Raw genomic sequence first — 9,119 nt, 5'->3', positions numbered from 1 at the left:
GTTGGTCGTGTTAACTGTTCAAAAGTTACAGTAAATCAAAGATCATAAACACTGGAGCTGCGATGTTAAAGGGTTAAGGTTTTAAGTTGATTTGTTCTGGAATATTATTCCTGCCTGTTTTAATTCATAGTAAAGATGAAAAGTTATGGTTTTAAAGATTGAAAGATGTAGTTTTAGTGTTCAATAACTGTTTATCTTGTTCGACCCGCAATCTTAAGGTGTGTATTGGACTTTGGATCCATGTGCCATTTAGTTTGACACCCCCAATCTACAAGAAATCAAATAAAAAAAATATATCTTTTGTAGTCGAGTCAAATGTCTTGAAATGGTTATATATTTGACCTATTGTCGTCAAATCTTTACATTTAACATGCAAACAGTATTCTATCTGTACCCAGTAGTTAAACTTCTTTTTAAAACATGCTTGCAGATCATGTTATGACATCCAAACAAACAAACAAAATAATATAATTATCTATTTAAAGACAAAGGTTACAATTTTTGCCACAAAGCTCATTTATAGAAAATAATGTATCCAGAGAACATTCACCTCAGACTATTGTTTAAATCCACAGCACTTGTTTGAAGTTGGAAGGTATCCTGCCCAGGGTCCCCAGTGAGCCATTTGTTTATGTCCTCTTGGTCAGTAAATCACTTAACACATCAAAGAACTCCTCTATGTGCCATTCTTTACAACAATAGGGGGCCAGGGCAATGTGCAAACATGACAAGGATGCAGAACCAGAAAATGTCTTCCTTTCCTCAGGCGATGACAACTGCTCGAAGATTTATGAAAAGCTGGCGTTATGATAGGAGAGTAAGCTAATCATGGGAAGCTGAAAAATGTTTTTTTTTTCCTTTGGCTGCCATAACTTCTCTCTGGTTATAAAAAGTCTAGAGTTTATCCCCTTTGTGTTAACTAAATTTTAATATATCAAATCTAAGAAGAAGAATCATTTTCAGCGGTGTTTAAGTTTTCTTATAAAAAAGTATGGATGGTTATTTTAATAGATAATTGGAACAATACAACATAATATAAAACATTTTTTTAAAAAAATAGTAAATACATTTTTTTGGTTGTGAAAGAGAAAACTGTTGTCCTCCATACAGTGTTGCTGCTGAGTCATTTTTTGCCCATTTACCCAAAATCCATACCTCATGCGAGTCAAGACAACACTGACGTCAGGAAGGGATTTACTAATCTCTCACCTCAATTTTTACAGTGGCTGGATCCCTGATCTTGTAGGTCTAAAAATGATAGGAACAGGAAACTGTTGAGGTAAAATGCCAACCACTTCCCAACAACTCCGAAACAGTCTGGAAAACTTAGTGTGGTGAGACTCAAGGTTAACAATGTGCCCACGACATACTCACATCCTATGTGGAAAGACGGCTTTTTCCTAGTCTTTTGCAATATTTCAGGATGGAAAAAAAGCCTTACATGTATGGAAGCAAGCAAACTATTGTATGCTACTGGTTTGTGTTAAGTTATGAGCAGCGAATAGTCCCCTTCTGCTCAGTAAATCACCAGAAGTTCATTTATAGGCTCATTCAGGATAGAAGACAGAATACCAAATCAACAAGGATAACAAGTAAGCACATTTAAAAACACTCAGAAGGGCTGAATATTTGACAAAGATGTAATAGACAATTTATGGGAATCTTTAAAATTAACAAAAACTGCTTTCTTTAATGGTGTTTATCTCTTAAAATTGTAGCAGGAAAAGAAACCAGAGACCTCTGTAAGTGTACAACAATGCTGGAGTTTTTAAATTCATGTCATCACAATACATGGCATCCGTTTGGTGTAGTCTGCAATCATCACTGTTTGTAAATATTAGACCTATATTTTTGGTTTATTAGTTTACAGCTTACTCAGGACACAAGTCAGAAGGAGCTAAACAGTAATACATAAACAGAAATATGTATGCACTTTGCTCCACACATGCATAAGTCCATATATGCATAAGGGCTACAGCATGTGTATATGTACACACACATTCATACAGTATATACACAATGGTAAATGACATCTACTTATATAGCACGTTTCTACTGTCCTTGTAGCTCTAAAGCGCTTTACAGTCACAGACACATTCATCCATGTATTCATTCACACACTGAGAGCAGCTCTGTTGCCTAACACTGGCTCAAACTTGTACCCAAAAAAAAGTCTGATGCAAAAAAGGGAAAATTTTAAATAAAAAGATCTGACATGTCTATGAGTGAAAATGGGGCATTAGGTGAATATTACAGGTAACTTCCATCAATCTTCTGGTGCTAAGGTTAAAACCCCAAACATTAGAGAACAGACCGTTCTTCTGAAGATCAAACTTTCTTATGCTGTTTTCTATCACTTGATAAATAAGGTTAAGAACTGCATAGCAAATTCAGCTTGTTCCTGTTTAGATAAGCTTCCTTTTGGTCTGGTTGAGGCTGTAACACATAGAAATCCTTTTCCATGAAAGTCAATGTAAACAACTTGTAAAATAAGGAGAAAGAATTTCAAGTATTTTTTCCTGTAAATGTTTAACCATGAATAAAATTAGTTACATTTTATTTTCTGCTTCATCATAAATCAAAAGGAGTCAAGCATTTCAGAGGTCGGCACAAATGAGTCATAACTAATTTTTTTGTCATTTATTTTTAAGAGCTATTGGCTAATGGTACTTTGAATACTAGACTCAATGGTTGGATTAAGTGTTCCCTTTCATGTATTGGACAAAATAATATTATTATGAATGAATGAATTAATTAATTAAATGGTTTATTTCAAGGAATCAGGAATAATAAATGAAAAAAAAACAACACATCACATTGAATTACATCAACTAGATCGCTTGAAAGGGAGTGGGTGGAAGCGGACTTATATAATCCCACCCCGACTCGATCATACCATTTTCTTTACATGAATTATCAATATCTGGTTCAGGACTTAATATTAAATATTTATACTCTACAATAATAGATTCAAGTTATAAAGGATCATTAATATCATTGATGCAATCAAATCTCAAAACATAAACAGATCAATGATTTATATTAATCAATAGTAATAATCTAAATATTCTTATTGAAAAAGATAGTATTCATCAAAGAATTATTGTAATAATACAAAAAGTAATAAGAATCCTCATCATTTGTTAATGCTAAAAAAGTTTCAAAATATTCTCATTAAAAAGACAATTTGTGCTGATAGTATTCACCAAAAAAATATTGTAGTAATACAAAGATTAACCCTTCCACTCTCTTTGGGTCCAGATGACTCCACCCACATATTGATGTGTGATTCCTTTCATGACAAATGTAGACAAAGGTGGACAGGATTTTATGTCTCCCATGGACATTAGTGAAACTCAAAAATCAATGATAAAAAAAGTTCAGCGCACTGTGTTGTGGGTTCCAGATGACCCCACTTTTAATGTAAACAAGACAAGGAGAGCGGAAGGGTTAAGAAATAAAAATCATCTTCACTTGTAAATGCAAAAACATTTCACAATATTCTCATTAAAAAAAAGACTTTGTGCTGATTGATTTCACCAAAGAATGATTATAATAATACAAAAAATAATAAGTTGAAAAGAAAAAAAGATCAGTAGTTTGAGCAGAATCAGTGCTACATCACAGTTTAGGAACAAGTTTAAGGCCACGTAATCGTTCTTCATTGCTACGACTGAGAGACTGTGAAGGTCTCATCTCAAGGGAAATGTGCTCGAGTTCTGCAGTTCAGAATCGGGTCAAAGTTCACCTTCAGGGGTTTCTTACGTTTCACATTTTGCTTGAATTAAAGGTTCAAACATGTGTAATCCCACAGTTCTCAAAGTCTTTCATGGATTTTATTTCCAGACCCTTCGTCTGGTCCGGTGGTCCGAGTGGTTTTACAAAGATTCTGGGGTTCTGGATTCATGTTGAATGGATCTGTTTCCTCTTTCATGGGAGCCTCACATGCTTTGCTACATCAGCATTATATTTGGATAGATGATCATTAAGAAAGATAGTTGAACCCTTCAGGTGTTTGCGTTGTTTCATCAGAGCTATCTTGTGCTTTCGATTCACAAACCTGATCAGGATCGCTGGTTTATCCGTATTCGTTCTCCAAGGAAGCGGATGACATACCTCAACAGTATTTAGGTCCAAGGAAATCCCTTTAGACGCAAGAAATACTCCAACTTGATTCTCCACGGTCACAGCATCCATCTCAGCTCCGTTAGCATCCATGCTGACGTTGGTTGCACCAGGCCGCACCCGGGGTTGTAGTTGAAGTCCCGTGAGAATCACATTATTCATTGTTGATCCATGTCATGCATCCTTCTCTCCTGGAGATCTTGGCGATTATCTCGTTGTTCGTTACGTGCCTTTTCCTGTCGGAAATCTTCCACGGCTTCAAAGTTTTTCTTCAGTGCCATGTTCAACTCTCCTCGTTGCGGTTGTTGTTTTGCAGTAGATTGGTGATTAAAGTCGTTTATGAGCAACTTAGAATTTAAAAGCCGAAGAGCTGAGGAGAGCTAGAGACACTCGTCTGCTCGTGACCCGGAACCGGAAGCTCTTAAATAATGTCTCTGACCAGTGCTTTAATTGGGAGGTGAGTTCTAGGAAAATAGTTCATAACCTGGAAATAAGAATTGCTTTCAACTTTGAATAATAATACAGAGATGCTTCAAATAATCTCTGTTTTGTCCAGCAACATTGCTGGGACAAAACAGAGATTCTCCAAACACACGAAAAACTGTCAAAGTGAGAGCTGAGACACAGAGAGAGGTCAAACCAAATGTGATGGACAACTTCTCATTGCCTGCTGATATCTTTTTCATTACTCACCCTGTGGTGGGCTGAAAAACGGGCTGGATGGGCTGCAGATTTGGTTGACTGCTCAAGGGAATTGGTATGAACTAGAAGGCGATTGAGGATAATGTCATTGAACACACAAATTAAATGAAATGCCACAAAATTGCAAATTATACTATTGTTATAGAGAAGGTTCAGTGAGGATTCATCTTGCTTTCTCATGCATTTATGATCTGCCTAAATGTATGAGAGGCTGAAGAGTGGATGGAAGGCTTGCACTATAAATGCCAAACTACTCAGTTTTAAGTCTGAACATGGTTTTCAATGGCTGAATATATGCCAGAGCAAATATTTGTTGGTATTTGTTTGAAAAATAAGACAACAATTTAATGTCAGGTTTATTCAAAGTTTCTCTTAAATTTGGTAAAATGATTATAGACAAACCTTGATCTATAATTCGGCATCATCCTCTTCAACACTGCACTAGAGTTCACAGTTCTGGCTTTTAGGCATGACCTGAAAAATGCTAAAGTTGATAGAATATAGATGCTGTTGTGAGATATGGAGGATTTCAGTTAGTTTGTTAGTGATGCTAAATGCAGCTTTCCTAAAATGCTCAAGAATATTCTGTCTGACTGCTTTGTCCTGTGCTTTGTTCAAGGCAGTCCAGATCCAATTATGTGACCAGAAATTGGGCGCGATCACGTGGTTGATAACTTGATTGAAATTTAATGTTGTTCCCCGATCAGTGATTGGACATTTTATTTATTCTTATTATGACTACCACTATTTATTTCAACCTTACTATTCCTGATAAATACTTTCCTACTAGGGTCCTCTCACTTTTTCCGCATGCAAGTTACTTTTGAGATGACAAACTCCAAAAGATCTATCTACTGTATATAGACCTGTATATTTATGCACTTAAAAACACTCTCATTTTTAAGTGCATAAATATACAGACATCATGAAAAGCAGATTTTCAGAAGCAGATCTCCAACTTGCTTCCAATCGAGAAGGCGTTTATTGAGGCCCGGGCCTCAAACGCTCCTGCGGGCTGGAGTGGTCCTCCACTGGGGACCCAGCATGCCGCGGGGCTGACAGAGGATAGCAGGGAACATGTGTGGCTCAGTGTATCTATGTGGACTGACGTATGTCTCTGAAGATGTTAAATTGGCATGTCAATCAAGGGATTTGTTTATTTTTCTACCATCTTACACACACGTACACAGAAAATTATTATTGAACCCAACAATAATCCATGTTAAGATGATTCCATGTGCAATAACTGCTTTTACTACCAGCATTATAAATATTAAAAAAGCAAAAGCAACTGTGCCTCTACCTTGCTTCTATTAATGGTGCAATAAAGGGTCATTTAAAACGGCAAGAAACACACATAGCACTAATCAAAGTTAGTACATTTACTCACCATGCCTGTTTAGTCAACAATTTACAGAGAAGCAGCACAGAAAAACATCAAGCCATCTAAATACACCTGTAACTGGAGCTGGACAACACACTCTCAGTAAAATGCGTACATATTCCACGACTTTGCACTCTGAAATACCGTGTATAATATACGCCAAACACGCTTTTTGCGTGCATATGATACGCAATGGTAGAGAATGGGTTGCGCCGGCGTACAATATACACGAGTTTTTAGGTTTCGTTTTGATCACGTGGTCAAAAATCCTCCAGCTCTTTTCTAAATGACGTCGTTCCTGGTTAAGGTTACGATTACGGTTATGGTTAGGGTTAGAAAAGCAAATTGTTCGTTTGTGGGGCTGTCTGTGATGCTCACGACTTCACCAGGGGACGTGTCAATCGTGGAAAAACATTTAACACGTTTAGGACGGCGCGTATTATATGCACGCAAAAACCGGTTTTGGCGTATATTATACACGGTATTTCCCAAATCGTGGAATATGTACGCATTTTACTGAGACTGGGCTGAGCTGGAGGACTGTACATTAGCTCACACTCACATCTCCTGTATTGAAATAACCTCATGGTCAAAGTGCCTTTTTGGTGCTTTTTGTCTGCTAATTAAAAACTAAAAAACACTTGGCTGAAAGAAAAAAAAGACAACCTAAGTGTTTTGAGGCCTCTTTTTTTGCATCCGAATTTACAATTTCATTGTATACAAGCAAAAGTCTACTGCTATTTCTATACCAAAACAAACACCTTAACCACAGACAATGTCTGGAAACCACAAAAAAAGAAAAATTTCAAAGACAAACTAGGGGAACTTGCAGGTAGTTCATCTTGCTCATAAACATAGTCATTAAAACAGAAGATTTGCTTGATGAATGTGGAAATGCAACGAGACAGGCACATGTTAAGTGTTGCATAAAATTTTAATTTTGCAAACATTCATAGCTACATTGAAGAGGTGATAATACATTTTAAACTATTAGCCAAAGTACAGCCATTTTCAAGACGAACTATTGATGAATTATATGGACATCAATTATATGAAGCTTCTTACAAAGAATTGAATGTTGCACTCCCAGTACCTTATACTGTCGAACACTGTGTGTTGTAACGATGTGTCTGTCACACCCTCCTCCAGGAACAGTAGGGATCTGTGAGAAACATGGCTGGAGGTATGTGAGGAGGCAGGGCAGAAAAGCTCAGCAGACAAGAGAGAGAGAAAGGAAAAAAGAGTGGCTACTCATCCTAGAATGGGAGTTCATCCATCACTGGAATCAGTATGTGCTGTAATTACTGTGTCAAATAGATTGGAGGATGCCTGGGAGGCACGTGTGGTGTGCGTGTGTGTGCTTTGTTTGCACATAAATATTCAAATCGGCAGCTGTATGTGCTCACCTGTATGTGTTCTCACTACCATTTCGGTTGAGTGTGTTCAGAGATCTCCTGTGGACACCTTGTCTTTGTAATCACCCCCTCCCCCGCCCCCACCCATCTAACGCACGCCAAACCTTGCCCTCCTCTGCTGTCATCTGTCATCCATAGCTGGTGTTGTCAACTGGCTCTGTCATGCATTGCCACCGTCAGGCCATCAGGAGAGGACAGCTTAATTCTTCAGAAGAACGCTCTTTTGAGAATTCAGGAGTCTAAAGCTACTTAAAGAAAGCAGGTTATGAGGGATGGGTGAGAAACCTCAAGGACTGAAGGTCAGTGTTGGCAAGCTTACAGCCTTAAAATGAAAGAGCTCAGTGCCAGGTTTATTTCATAATGATGTCAGCACTTAGTTTTTTAATTCATTTAAAGTGTTCTATGGATGCTCTTTTTTTTAAGTGAGACCAAATACAATGGGACTCTGACTGAATCTGTTGGGTAACATGGCTGTTTTCATATTGTTTGCAATAAAACTGTTTATTCAATCATTGCCTGTTGGCTACAATTACTGAAACAGTTTTGTAAAATATACAACTTAACATAGGAAAAAACATTCAGTACTAAAAAATGATATTTAGGAACAATTTATACCATGTTACACATGCATGTAGAATTTTGAAAAAGAATTAGGATTTTTTGGTTCAAAAGCATTGTGGTGCCTTTGTTGTCCTAATTCATTGGTTAAAGCCAGTGCATCCCTGACGTGTAGACAGCACAGTCATCAATATAAAAGCAGAATCATTATGTTAACTTATTTACATACTCAGTAAAAGTTAAAACTGCCTCCATAAGAAGTCTAGTCTAAAGTAGCTGCTCTGGTTTTAATGCTTTGCAAAATGGGAATGTGTGTGGGGGTTAGACATTGTTCTTGTGCTTGTGGCTTGTCCTCGCGCTTGAGAAATTATTTGAAAAATGGCCAGTGCATCTATAAGCCATATGGCTGAGCAAGAGTTGTGACGAGACAACCAGCAGACCACATAGAGGGGAGAAAATCGTGTTCACCGCTTGGTTGATCAAGGTTTGTGATCTATGTCCTGGTGAGGCAGTGGAAGATGTAAGCAGCAAAGGGGATCATGTGTTTAGTCAATGTATTTGGTAAAGTGACAAGTTCAAATGTATGCAAGAACAGGGGGATCAGTACTGTAAGTGTGCAGATAGTTACTAATTTAGAAATTTGTTTTTTTTTCTTTAAAAAAGCAATAATTTAAATGATCACAGTGCTCTTGAAGGGGACTCTACAATATGTTTCAATTTAAAACAAGTGATCACAATGCTCATTAATTCAGTTTGTATATACAGTTCACAATCCAGGTTATCTCGGGCTTTACACAAAATTCAAGAAACACTCAGACGGACTAGATTAAATTTATTTGTTAAGGTCAAATCTGCGGAGGTCTCATTTTTAAAACTGAGCATGGGTTATGGTGAATGCAAAATCTGAAAATCTACTAAAAGAAAATATTCAGATT

Source organism: Oryzias melastigma, linkage group LG2 (assembly GCF_002922805.2).
Source record: "Oryzias melastigma strain HK-1 linkage group LG2, ASM292280v2, whole genome shotgun sequence".
NCBI lineage: Eukaryota > Metazoa > Chordata > Actinopteri > Beloniformes > Adrianichthyidae > Oryzias > Oryzias melastigma.
This window is presented reverse-complemented; position numbering follows the sequence as displayed.